Below are 13,901 nucleotides of genomic sequence, written 5' to 3'. Positions count from 1 at the left end.
AGGGGGAGGAGGCGGGGCGCGGCCAGCGGGCCCCACGGCCCTGCGCGGTGCAGCTGTGGGTGCGCTTGACTGACAGGCAGCGGCGGCGCGGTTGCGACGGCAGGTGAGTTCCCGGCCGCCGCCGGCTGCTTCGGGGGGCCGGCCCTCTCCGAGCAGGGACTGTCACAGCCTGGCTTCGGGCCGGGTAGGGCCTGGCCCTGCCAGGTGCGCAGAACGCCGCTGCCAGGTGAGCGGAGCCCGGGAGCCCTGGCCGCCGCCGCCCTCTCCCCTCCTTCGGCCGGCGCCCAGGGGGTGTCCTCTGGGGCCCCGATGCCGCACTTGGAGCCCTGGGGTGTCGTTACTTCTCCGGAAGGGGGGCCGCCATCTCTTTTATTTCTGCGGGGCCTGACCCAGCGTTGAAAACACGAGTGTGGCGTGTCGGGGCGCTAACTTATTCCCCCCGGGTCTGGGCCCTGACGTGCATTTTTTTCTTTAGGGATAAAAGATGACCACTTCTTCGCAGTGGTGAATTAAAGTCCGGGCGCCGACTGCCCCTCAAATGGTGGCTTCCAGCCACTTCATCCCCGCGTCCGATGTTTTTGAACGTACTCCGGAGTGTTTGAGGGGAGGGGGCCCCTCCTCGTGTGCTTGCCGGCCTCCTCCCCGGACCTTCAGGGGCCTTGTTTTCATCCTTTGTCACGAGTACTGTCGCCGTGCCCTCCGCCCTTTCCACCCCGAGGATGCTGTGAGGATTAAGTTTATTTGAAAACAAACAAACAGGCATCAACGAACGCTTAGGAAATAATGTATCAGTGATGGCTTACAGGACTTTTAGGAACCTCTGGAACAGTTTTCCTTTTCTCAGTATAGGCCGGTCCTTTTCTTTGAAAACACTGCCCCTTATTAAGCCCTACTATGTGGCAGGCACTGGGCTAGGCATTATCTCCGTGAACTCCCACAGCAATCCTATGAAGCAGATCGAGTTATTTTTCATTTTGCAAACGAGGAGACTTTGGTTCAGAGAGGTGATAGGTGCTTAAGCTTACACAGCTGGAAGGTGGAGCGGGGATCAGGGGCAGGCCCCCCTCTGCTGCAGGTTCTGCACAGTACCTAGCACAGTAGCAGCTCAGTAAATGTTTGCTGCAGCTGCTGTTATTATAGCTCATCGGCTGGGGGGAGGGGCTGACGGAGACTGTTTTGGTTTCCTCTTCTGGAAGACCATTCAGACGCAGGGCAGCACTTCTGGAATGCCTTCCTTTTCTCTGGAACAGTCTCTTCCTGAGATTGCTGTTCTCTCCCTTGGACTGAGACAAATGAACTCAGGACTTCTTGGAACAGCTTTTTGGCATTGGTCAAAAGCCATATATTAAAATCTCAAAGTCTTGCCTTCTGCAGTCTGGCTCAGCCAACCCCAGATGCACCTGGGAATCACTGGACACCCTGTTCCTGCTGGCTGAAGGGGAGGCTCCCCAGGAGTTGCTGCAGGAACCCAGGGAGTCCATGTTTGCAGACATTACCCTTTTAGAGGTGGCTCTGGTTTTGCCCACCTAGCAACCCTCCCCCTAGGACGTACTGGACAGCACTAAGGAGAGGGCCAGAAAGCCAAGGACATTTCTGGACCCTTCTCCTCTGACATCCCAGGGAGGAGCGTCGGGTACAAATGAGCTGGCCCTGCTTGGCGGGGCCAGAAATGCCCAGTGCTGCGCACCCTCTGGGCTGTGGCAGATCTCACTGAGACCTGTGTAGCCGAGGCAGTGCTGGGAAAATAGCAGCTGTGAATGTGGCAGTGGGTGGCCAGGCTACGGGGCTGCAGACCCTCTTAAGTCTTGCTGGGCCTTTTTTTGGGGGGTGAGATGAAACTGCTTCTCAGAGGGAGCCTCCAGGAAATGTGGGTTCTCTTCAGTTCAGAGATGTGTCATGCTTTAATTTTGAGAGTTTGGTTGTTTAAGGAAATGTACGTGTTTGGCTTGAATTTGGGTTGGTTCACTAGCTCCTTTCTGGAGCTGGGCTTGTTTCAGGGTTCAGTGGACATTAATGTAGGTAGATTTGGGATGTAGCAACACAATTGCAGTTCGCAACCTGGCTGTAGTAAGTGTTCGGTATTTGTTGGACTAATTTACTTAGTCAGATATTTACTGAGCTTTTACTGAATAGAGCAGACACTGATCTAGGTGCTTGAAGTATGCCAGGGAGCAAAAGAGACGAAAGATCCCTGATCTAGTGGACTTTGGGTTCTTGTTTGTTTGTCTGTTTATTTAGATTTTTTTAAAATTAATTAGAGAGAATGAGAGCATGAGCAGGGGAGGGGGTAAGGGGGTGGGGAAGAGCAGAAGGAGAGGGACAAGCTGACTCCATGCTGAGGGCGGGGCTCGATCCCAGGACCCTGAGATCATGACCTGAGTTGAAATCAAGAGTTGCAGGCTTAACCACCCGAGCCGCCCAGGCGCCCCTGGACTTTAGGTTCTAATAACATAAGTATGCAGAGTATAGCAGAAGTTTATGAGTGGTATGGAAATACAGTGAGGCAAGGGAATCATGAGTGGGAGGGGGGATTGAGTTGCAAATTTAAATTGGTGTATTCTCATTTGGGATTAGGTCAGTAACACGATAAAACAGTGGAACTGAGTTATAGGTCCTGACCCGCAGTTCAAGCCCCTGTTCTGCCAGCTTACCATGTGACTCTGGGCAGGAGCCTTCCCTTCTCGGAGCCTCTTTCCCCCACTGGAGTCCCTATTCTGTCATTTCCTGGCTCTGTGACCTTTGGCGTGAACCTCTCTGACCCTTCTGCTTTGCGGTTTTAGGGGTCTTAGTCTGAGTTTCTGCTTATACTTATGCACTCCAGGGTTTGTGGCTTCTCAGTGACTGGGGGCCAGTCAAGGCTTCCAGCCTGCTAACCCCCAGAGACTGCCAGCCTGGGGTGGCCCCAAACCCATGCCCTCTCCAATTAACTGACTCTTCCAGAGCCTGGGAACAAATTGCAGTGCCAGGCTTCAGAGGTGTTACCGTAGACTTCAGGAGTTTAAGTTGAGCAGAAAAATGCTCTGTGAAGCATGACTCAGAAGTGGCTCTTGTGAGGGAGGCCCGAGGAAGCTGCCCTCCAGATGTAGGTGTTTGGCTTGGAGGAAGTGAAGATCACCCCCACCAGGCTGGTTGGGGCTGTTGGGGAGACTGTGGAGCTGACAGTTCAGAGCACTGACTTCAGGGTGGGCAGTCCCAAGTTCAAATTCTGGATCAGAGGCTCAGTAGCTGTGTGACCTCCAGCCAGTTACTCCACCTCTCTGAGCCTCAGCCTCTCCTCCTTTAGTGATGGAAGTGGAGATGGGTTTAGCTCCCAGTTGTTGCCTGCCCTCCAGGATAGTGGTAAGGATTCAGTGAGGTCTGTGTCAGTGCATGGGGCCATTCTGGGCAGGGGCTAGGTGGGTAAGGCTAGGTGGGTAAGGCAAACTGGAGGTGTGGGAGAACGGAGGTGTGGGGGAAGCAAGACTTGTCAAGGCAGGAGGCTGAGGGAGTCAGGAGGTTGTTGGATTCTTAGGGAATTAAGGCTGGGTTGGCGGAAGGGATGTATTTGGGCTTTAGGGGAAATGGAGTCGCTTGGAAGTAGGACAGAGAGAAGAGGGCAGGAGGAGGGAAGGATCATGCTCTGAGGGCCAGAGGGTCACGGAGGGGTGTGGGCAGGTATGTGGAGTGTGGGATGGCTGGTATAATAAGGATCAGGGCAGGTGTCTGTCTGTGTTGGCGCGGGCTTGGCTGCATCCCCTCTCCTGTCCTAAGGAACTGGCCTCCTAACTGGGAGGAGGAGGTAGCCAGAAATGCCAGGAAGATGATGAGTAATGGGCACCCTAGGCCTGGTCTGAGCGGCTGATGCCAGGCCCAGAGGTGCTGCCTGCCTGCCCGCCCCCTGGCTGGGGGCACTTTCCCCCTTCCTTGCTGCAGGCCCCAGGGAGGGAAAAGTGCTCAGTGTCCCTCAGGCTGAACCCTCTCAGAAGCCTCACCGGGGCCTGCGATGGGTGGGCTCTGGGCCAGACCTGCCAGGGCCTCCCTCCCCCAGCTTTCTCTGCCCCTGGCCAGTGAGGAGGGGGAGGTGCCTTGCTGACTCCCAGCAGCACAGCTTCTCCTGGAGGGCCTGTTCCCGGGGGCCAGCTCCCCCGGTAGCATAGGTTGGTTTCCCTTTCAGTCTTTATTAAGTGCCTGCTGTGTGCTCTCCAGTTATTTGCACAGAGGCAAGAGTGGGAAGCGCCGTGAAGGCAGATACAGCCGGGCTCCCTCCTCACTGTGTCGCTTCCTCACTGTATGGTCTTGGGCAAATGGCTTCCTGTGTCTGGGCCTCCATTCTTCCTCCCTAAGATGAGAAACAGCTTTCCTTACGTGAAGAGTGTAGGAGAAGCACTGGGCATAGCGCCTGGTCAGAGTCAGCGCTGTCCTGGGCCACAGAGCCCTGGCTGAAAAGCGGGTGGAGGGCACCCTTGGGCGTGTCACTCACATTCCTACCCGTCTCTGTCCCCTGATCTATAAACCATGGCCAGAAACACAAATTATCGCACAGAACATTTCTGAGCGTCCTTACTTGTAAATACAGACCCTGAGCCCCCCTGGAAGTCTGCGTGATCCGAATGCTAAATCCTCCCTATGCATTGTCTCCCTGCACCCTCCCGCAACACTAGTTGCTGTCTCTGTCCCCATTTCACGGATGTGGAAACTGAGGGGCGACTGATTCATTTAAAGACACACAGCTTGCGAGTGACCAGCAAGGCGCTGAACGCAGGGCTAGCTGTCTCATTGCCTTCTGGAATTAGGGTCAGCCCCAGGGCTAACGTATGTGAAGCATCCGACTCGGGGAAGACCGCAGGAAAAGGTGGCTGCCGCTAGTACCGATCGCATCCCTGGTAGCTACGTATGGCTACCCTGGGGTTGAAATATGGGCCTCCGTGCCCCATGAGGGCAGGGCCCAAACCTGGCGTGTGTGCCATTATCCCAAGCCAAGCCAGTTGGGCACCAAGATAAAACGAAGTGAAAGCTTCTAGCCAGTGGAGATAAGTGGAGTGCAGCCCTTGTAGACCAGGCGCTTCTGGCTTTTCAGGTCCTGCGTACAGAAGAGTAAACACCCAAAGTTTACAGTACTACCACTCAACTTTGCCCTTTTTAACCATCAACTTTGAAAAAATGTTACCAACCCTCAAACTTTCTATGTTGGTCATGCTCAGACACTGCTGGTAGCAGATAAATTTATATAGCGGATCTAGAGGGAAGTTGGTCAATATGTATCCAGAGTCTTAAGCACATACATTTTGACCTAGTAATTTTTCCTGGGTCAAAGATATAGTCAAAGATTTATATTTCAAAATATCTCTCACTGCCTTATTTATAATGGCAACACACACACACACACACACACACACACACACACACACACAAATACCCTAAGTGTCCAAGAGCAGGAAAGCAGCTAAGTAAGGTGTAGCTTAAATTGTATGTGAGGTATTAGCCATTAGAAACGAAGTTGTTGAAAAGAAGTTTAGTGATAGGAGAAATGTACATGGTATAAACAGAAAAACCTAGTATACAAACTGTATCTGTTATATTCTAGTGTCGTTATTTAAATTAGGCACTACACACAAACGAGACTTACTAACACAGTAACCCCCCCCCCACAGGATCGCAGGTGATTTTTATGCCATTTTATGTTTGTCGGTGTTCTCCAACTTTTACAGAGGTGTATCGTCATTGTATTGAAACCACAGAAAAAGCCTTTTTCTATTTCCAGGGTAGGTGGGAGGAGAGGAAAAATTTTAACCCAATACGGAAGTTAATGAGCCAAAAGCAAAGGTGTTAAGAGCAGATCTCAAGCAGATGAGTCACGTGGTGAAAGGTTATACTTTGAAGCCACTTGGGTAGCAACTGTGCCACTTCCTCTCTGAGAACTTTGGGGGGGGCACTCAGATGCTGCCCCCTCTCTAAAATGGACCTCAGGTGTCCTGGTCACACTCTGGGGGTCTGGAGAGCCCCGAGGGGATGGAGGTTGTGCTCCCCCAGTGTTCTCTCGGGGATTGGGGGAAAAGCAAGGGCCCAGGAGGGACACCTTACGTACCAAAGAGGCCAGACACGTGTTCTTTTTATTTTGGAAACTTTAAAGGTAATTACAAGTAACCTATCAGATCGTGTATTACAAAAGCAACATCAGTTCATTGTTAAAATGCAGACAAACAAGAAAGGAAGGGGCACCTGGTGGCTTGGTTGGTTAAGCGTCTGCCTTTGGCTCATGTCATGATCCCAGAGTCCTGGGATGGAGCCCCACATCAGGCTCCTGGCTCAGTGGGGAGTCTGCTTCTCCCTCTCCCTCTGCCTCTCCCCCTGCCCATGCTCTCTCTCTCTGTATCTCTCTGTCTCAAATAAATAAATAAAATCCTTAAAAAAAAAAAAGGAGGAAACAAAAATCACTTGATTCCATCCCCCCAGGAATGATGATAGCATAGTTGTTGTAGGCACAAAGCAAGATTAGTTTACCAAAATGGAATTTTCCTATGATAGTGTTTTATAGCTTTTTGTACTTTTGAGCCATTCAGCAAGTATTTACTGAGAAGTCACTGTTCCAGGTGTCATTCTGGGTATTTGGGATACAGCAGTAAACAAAACTGATCCCTGCCCTTGGGAGGGTATGGTGCTTACATTCTGAAGAGGAAACAGGCATTAGACAGAAAAACAGGTAAATGATGAAAATGATTACTGAGCACGCCAGGTATGGGCCAGGATGAGCAGAGGGCCTTCCCTCAGAGAGAGGATGGTGGGGGAGGGTGGGACTGCATTCAGCAGGGTGGCCAACAGATGCCTTTCCTGGTCAGGGGACAGTGAAGTGGAGAGAGGACAGAGACAGTGGACAGCATGGTAGGGCCCAATGGGGACCAGTCTCTTTCCTGGTCATTGTATATTTCAATTCATCATCATTCTCTGCCCCTCCCCCCTTATTTATTTGTTTGTTTGTTTATTTAAAGTAGGATCCACACCCAGCATGGAGCCCAACGTGGGGCTTGAACCGTGAGATTAAGACCTAAGCTGAGATCAAGTCTGGCGATTAACTGACTGAGCCACCTAGGCCCAACATCCCCATTCTAAAATTTCTTTTTAATGGTGTGATACTCTCTCTCTCTGCAACTTCTGAAAATTTTATTTTTGAAAATTTTATTTTGAAATTTTATTAAAATATATATAAAATGTAGCATCTTAATCATCTTTGGTGCACGGTGCGGTGGCATTAAGCACATTCCCATTGTTGTGCAACCATCACCCCCCATCCATCTCCAGAACTCTCCCTTCTTCCCAGACTGAAACTTTGCCCCCATTACACATGACTCCTCCCTCTCCCTGGCAACCGCCATTCTATTTTCTGTCTCTATGGATTTGATTAAGTAGCTCATAGAAGTGGAATCGTATAGTATATATCTTTTCGTGTCTGGCTTATTCTACCTACATAATGTCCTCAAAGTTCATCTTTGTTGTAGCATGAGTCAGAATTTTCTTCCTTTTCAAGGCTAAATAATATTCTGTCGTATGGATAGAGCACGTTTTGTCTATCCATTCATCTTTTGTTGGACCCTTGGGTGCTTCCTCCTTTGGTTCTTGTGAATAGTGCTGCTACGAACACGGGTGTACGAATATCTATTCAAGTCCCTGCTTGCAGTGCTTTGGGGTGTATATCAAGAAGTCGGGGGCACCTGGGTGGCTCAGTTAAGTGTCCGGCTATTGGTCTCAGCTCGGGTCTTGATCTCAGGGTTGTGCGTTCAAGCCCCATGTTGAATGTAGAGATTACTTAAAAATAAAATCTTGGGGCGCCTGGGTGGTGCAGTTGTTAAGCATCTGCCTTTGGCTCAGAGTGTGATCCCAGCATTCTGGGATCGAGTCCCACATCAGGCTTCTCCGCTAGGAGCCTGCTTCTTCCTCTACCACTCCCCCCGCTTGTGTTCCCTCTCTCGCTGGCAGTCTCTCTCTCTCTCTCTCTGTCAAATAAATAAATAAATAAATCTTAAAAAAATTAAAATAAAATCTTTTAGGGGCACCTGGCTGACTCCATCCATAGAGTGTGTGGTCTTAGTCTCAGGGTCGTGAGGTCAAGCCCCACGTTGGTCATGGAGTCTACTTAAAAATAAAATAAAATCTTTAAAAAAATAAAATAAGGGGCTTTTAATCAACTTTATTGAGATAAACTTTGCATACAGTAAAATGCATGCACTTTAAAGATGTCGTTCCTAAGATTTGACAGGTATAGGGACCTAAATCCCACCCCAATCAAAATCTGGAACATTCTGCCACCACAGAAAGTTCCCTCTTGCCTCTTTACAGTGTAGCCTCACTCTCTGCCCCAGGCAACCACTGACCCAGTTTCTAACACCTTAGATTAGTTTTGTCCGTTCCGAAGTTTTATATGAAGAGAATCCTGGAGTGTGTACTCTTTTGTATCTGACTTCTTCTTTTGCTCAGTTTAATGTGCCTGGGCCCACGTGGCTGTGCGGACCTGGGGTTCTTTTTGATGCTGAGTAGTGTCCCATTCTCTCAACAGCATGTTACTTGGCTTCAGTCTCCTGTCATTGGACCCTCGGAGGTCTTCGCAGTTTCGGGCTGTTATGTATAAAGCTACTACGAACGTTTGTGTGCAAGTCTTTGCATGGAGCTATGTTCGCGTTTCTCCTGGGTGAATACCAATGGTGGAGTTGCAGGGTCACGTGATAAGTGTATGCTTGACTTTGGAGGAAACTGCCAGGCTATTTTCCAGCTTTTGATATTATTCTGTAGTCCTATCAATATGGGCAAATGCCTTCACATCTTCAGCAACACCTGGTATTGAAGATTTTATTAGTTCTAGATGTTCTTGGCAGTGTGAGATGTTATCTCGCAAACAATGTTGAGCGTGCTTTCATTGATTTGGTGGCCATTCTTACTTGGGGCAGTACCCACTCAATCCTTCACCCGTTTCACAAAAGTGGACAGTTTATCCTTCTTTGGGTTGTAAGAGTTCTTTATGTATTTCGGATATTTGATAGATTCATGTACTGTGAACAGAAAAATTTTCTCCCAGGCCGTAGCTCGCTTTGTCATTCCCTAACAGCATCTTGTGAAAAGAAAAATGTTTAATTTTTTAAAAGTCCAACTCTTCAATGTTTCCTTTTATAATGACCACCTTTCGTGTCCTAGGCCTTGGCGGACTCCAGAGTTGCCAAGATTCTCTCCTACGATTTCCTCTACAAGGTCTAGAGGTCGAATGTTTGCTGTTGTTAAGTCTGAGGTCAGGAGAGCTGGCAGCCTGGGCTGCACCGGGGCTGGTCGTGGAAGGGGGGTCCGGGATGTGGGGTGGCGCGGGTCACCCCCGCTGAGGGAGGGGCATCGGCGGCAGCACCCCGCTGCCTCCACAGCCGGACCTCGAAGGCTCTGCGGGCTTTACAAAGTTCCCAAACCAAGGGTACAGAACATCGGTGGACAGGGGGCTCGAACTCAGGTCCCGGCTGTCGGGGAATCTAGATTGGGAATGTGGATGTCAGGCAAGTCCCGTTCCTCACAGATTTGTCGTCTCCGGAGCAGCCAGGTGCTTCCCCAGAATGAACGAGCCTGTGTAGGTGGGACAGTTCAGAGTTTTAATCAAAGGAGGTGGTGTTGGGGCACCTGGGTGCCTCAGTCGCTAAGCTGTTAAGCGTCTGATTTCGGCGGCTCAGGCCATGATCTCAGGGTCGTGGGATCGAGCCCCATGGCAGGTGCCCCCTCAGCGGGAAGTCTGTCCCTCTCCCTCCCCCCCCATTCCCACTCATTCTCTCTCTCTCTCAAATAAACAAATAAATAAATAAATAAATAAAATCTTAATAAAAAAGAAAGAAAAGAAAAGAAATGAAAGCATGAATTTCCGGAAACAGAAGATGAGGAAGAGAGAAAGCTTGTTAAAACCAAGAAGGACCGTTCACCTGTCGCTGTGGCAGGTAGCGATCGCATGAATGCAGTGAAGGGCGAAGAGTCGGAGGAAGGCAGGGTGCTGCCGGGGTAGAGAGCGGTGAACGTTGGGGTTTTATGATTCTAAGAAGTGTGTTGATAAGAACACAGGCGCAAGGCTGGAAAGATGTCACTGATCATGGAGGCTCCAAGATGCGCAGCGGCGGGCGGCGGCTGCCGGGAGCCACGGCATGCCCAGGGCCCTCCGGTGCACACGGAGGGAGGGAGCTGCGGATGCAGCAGGTGATCGAGGTGAAGGCGAGAGAAAAATGTGGAAAACCGAAGGGCTCTGAAGCTGAGCTCCGGCAGCGCCACGAGCAAATGAAGAACGAGAGGAAAAAGAATTAGGGGAAGATGTCATCAGTGTGACAATGAGAAAGCAAACGGGGCATCTCAAGGATGTATTTTAGAATAACCCGACTCTTCCAGAACCTTGAAAAAGAACAAGAAGAAAGGGAAGATCTTTCACACTCTCTATTGACCACCAATTACACAAGGTCTATGATCCATTTCTAAATAACTTTTGTGTATGATGTGAGGGAGGCCTAAAGGTCTTTTTTTGCCTCCATATAGAGAGCCTCTGTTGAAAGGACTATCTTTTGCCCGTTGAATTATACCAGTCCTTTTGTTAATTTTAATTTTTGAAGATTTTGTTCAGTTATTGGAGAGAGCACACGAGCGAGGGGGAGAGGTAGAGGGAGAAGGAGAAGCAGATGGCCCACTAAGCGTGGAGCCTAACGCAGGACTCGATCCCAGTACCCTGAGCCCCCGGCCCAAGCTGAAGGCAGACTGAACCACCCAGGCCCCGCCGCCCCCCCCCCCTGCCCGTTGGTACCTTTTTTGAAATCATTCGACCACAGATGTGCGGGTGTAACTCTAGACTCTTGCTTCTACTCCCTCGAGCCATATGTCTGTCTGAGTTAAGGCCACACTGACTCGATGACTGAACCTTTTATAGGAAGTCTTCAGTCCGACGGTTTAAGTCTTTCAACTTTGTGCTTCTTCCACATTATTTCGGCTCTTCTAGGTCTTTTTTTCTGTATACATTTTAGAATGAGTTTGTCAGTTTCTACAAGAAAGCTTGCTGGGCTTCTGACTGACATTGCATTGAATCTGTACACCGATTGGGGCAGAATGGGTATCTTGATACTGAGTGCGCCGGTCCGTGAACATCGTGTATCTCTCCCTATATTTAGATATAATTTAATTCCGTGCATAGGAAGATTCAATACTTGCATGTCTCATGGCTGCACAGTACATCCGAGTGTGGTCGTGTCATCATCTGTCCGATGCCTGTTGCTGTTCGCTCAGATTACATCCAGTTCCCCCCATTATACACGGCGTGTATCTTTGTCATTCTGTCTTTGCACATACCCTGATTACTTACTTAGAAAAAATCGGGAGCCGTGTTAACCTTCTGGACTCTTCTTTGCTATTTACCTTCTTTAAACTGATGATTTGTGTGCAGTGAAATATGGAATGTCAGTGATCCGGGCGTATTTTGGTGAGGCCCCAACAGCACAGTGATTTAGAACAGCAGGCCGCAGACGGTGGCAGCAGGCCCAGGTTATTTTGCAGAGCCCTGGAGCTAAGAATTGAAAAAAAAAAAGGTTTTAATACATTGTAAAAAAAAAAATACAGAGAAGAATATGTGATCAAGATTGACGCAGCCCAGGGGCGCCTGGGTAGTGCAGTGGTTAAGCGTCTGCCTTCAGCTTAGGGCGTGATCCCGGCGTTCTGGGATCGAGCCCCACATCAGGCTCCTCCGCTACGAGCCTGCTTCTTCCTCTCCCACTCCCCCTGCTTGTGTTCCCTCTCTCGCTGACTGTCTCTCTCTCTCTGTCAAATAAATAAATAAATAAATCTTTAAAAAAAAATAAAAAAAATAAATGAAATCTTTAAAAAAAAAAAAAAAAGATTGACACAGCCCGCAAGGCCTAAGTTATTTCCTGCCTGGCACTTATAGACAAGGTTTGCCAAGCCCGATCCAGAGCGCGGCTCTGTGCCAGACAATCTGATCAGGTAACCGCCCGAGACTCACTAGCTGGAGATTGACTTTGGCCAAGTCCTGTAGTTACTTTTTTTTTTTTTAAGATTTTTTTTTTTTTTTAATTTGTTTATTTGACAGAGAGAGCCAGCCAGCGAGAGAGGGAACACAAGCAGGGGGAGTGGGAGAGGAAGAAGCAGGCTCCCAGCGGAGGAGCCCGATGTGGGGCTCGATCCCAGAACGCCGGGATCACGCCCTGAGCCGAAGGCAGACGCTTAACGACTACGCCACCCAGGCGCCCCAGTCCTGTAGTTACTTAAGCTCTAGTTCTGTTTCTTCTGTAAAACAGGGGCAGTGAGGGTACATGAAGGGTTGTTAGCCGCAGGGCTCTTTTTCTCCCCCCATCTGAAGTTGGAGGAACTTAAGTAGTCTGATTGCACGTGGGAATCCGAATGGGCCCGTCACCGTCATCCTTGTCCCGGGCACCGCTCGTGGCCCTGGGCATCAGGCTCCTGACCTGGCTCTGCCGTCTAGCTGGAGAGATGGCCACACACCAGAGACACGCCCTCCCTGCTCCCCCCAGCCTCCTCACCGTACTGCAGCACACTTGACCTCAGTGGAAATGGAAACAAACAAACAAAACCCTAAAAATCTGGCTTCGAGTGAAGAGGCCTGGAATTTAGAACCTTGAGCCCATCATTGTCATGTGACCATTTTAAATGTTAGCTTCTAACTGCCTCTCCCTCTTTGAACTGCCCACATCTGGGAGACTGTGGCCCGGCAGGGAAGGGGGGAGCAGTGGCGACACGTGGATGGACTCAGTTGTGCCTCTAGCCTGGGGTGGCTCAAGACTTGGGGCTCGGGCATTCTGAGCAGCATGGGATCCTTGGGAGGCACCACGGATGATCTAGGGTCCCAGGCGCATGCGTGGAAGGGGCTGAGCCTTCCGTCCAGAGGGTTAATGGGCAGTGGCAGCCAGAGGGAGCATTAGCTGGAGAGGCCCGTGGCCCTCTCTCACAGACCCTTGAAAGTCTCTGCTCTCGGGGATCAAAAAGGTAATGCCTAGCAGTGGCTAGCGAAGCGTCCAGCACCCCCAAGGAGGGGCTGACCCTATTTGCCGGCTCTGCACAAGCCTTCTTTAGCTATCTCGGGAGTGGTGTGTTTTTACTGTCCTTGTGGATGGATTGAGGAGCCTGTCCAGCCCGTCGATGCCTCAAATGTCCAAAAACTCACTTGCCCCTCCCAGGAGGAATTCGGGCCTATTTGCAGCCTCTGGTCGGCGCGAAGAGTGATTTTGAAATAACAGAGCTGCATGAAGTACGCTGGTTTGTCCCCCCAGGTTCCCTGCCAGAGGCCCGCGCTCACACCAGCCGGGGCGGCCCACTACTGTCGGCTGTCCACGGAGAATGCGGATGTCAGCTGCTTCCTGGGGGTGGCACTCCACACAGAGGTAGGCCCACAGCCCGCCCATCTTGGGGGTAGGCCTGAAGCACGGACCGAGGAGGAAAGTCTTCTAGGTGTAATAACGGAATAGTGGTTATGTCCTTTTTTCTTTTTTCAAGTCCTTCTGCATGCACAGATGAAATGATGTGGTATCTGGGACCCGCTGTGAAAAAGAGGAAGTGGGAGGTTGGGCTGAAGCAGGGTGGGCCGCGCTTGGCTCAAGGTTGAAGCTAGGTCATGGGTACACGGGAGTGAGCCGAGCCGTTCTGTCCGCTTCTGCTAACGTTTACGGTTGCCCAAGTTAAAAAGAGGGCGAACACAGGTGGGGCCTTACGAGTCTGACCAGCTTGGCTCTCACACTCCAGATAAGAAGGAACCCCTGTTTCCCACTCTGTAAAATGGGGCTCCATCACAGCGGCCTGGAAGATGGCTGGGGAAGTTTGTCATGAAATAATGCCTGGGGACCACTTCGTGTGTTACCCGGAACCTTATCAGCACCCCGGCACAGCTGGTGCTGGCTGGGAGCCTG

General features: G+C 50.5%; 1 protein-coding gene across 10 annotated transcripts in view; it reads left to right on the top strand.

Moving 5' to 3' along the window:
• Positions 1-19: 19 nt before the first annotated feature.
• USP20 (ubiquitin specific peptidase 20) overlaps positions 20-13,901 on the top strand; it is a 42,728-nt gene continuing 28,846 nt past the window's right edge. For 5 of the 10 annotated variants that reach the window (XR_015727278.1, XM_087869279.1, XM_087869278.1 and 2 more), the window contains exons 1-2: positions 20-103; positions 13,269-13,379. The gene's annotated coding sequence lies outside the window, so the exon portion shown is untranslated. Of the gene's footprint in view, positions 227-13,175; positions 13,380-13,901 lie in introns of all 10 variants that reach the window. The other 5 variants (XM_045771038.2, XM_045771040.2, XM_087869277.1 and 2 more) reach the window with 5 other exon arrangements.

This window comes from Ursus americanus, chromosome 18 (assembly GCF_024610735.1).
Source record: "Ursus americanus isolate L20-20 chromosome 18, mUrsAme1.1.p, whole genome shotgun sequence".
Taxonomy (NCBI): domain Eukaryota; kingdom Metazoa; phylum Chordata; class Mammalia; order Carnivora; family Ursidae; genus Ursus; species Ursus americanus.
Note: the sequence above shows the minus strand (reverse complement) of the source record. Positions and strands in the feature narration are given on the sequence as shown.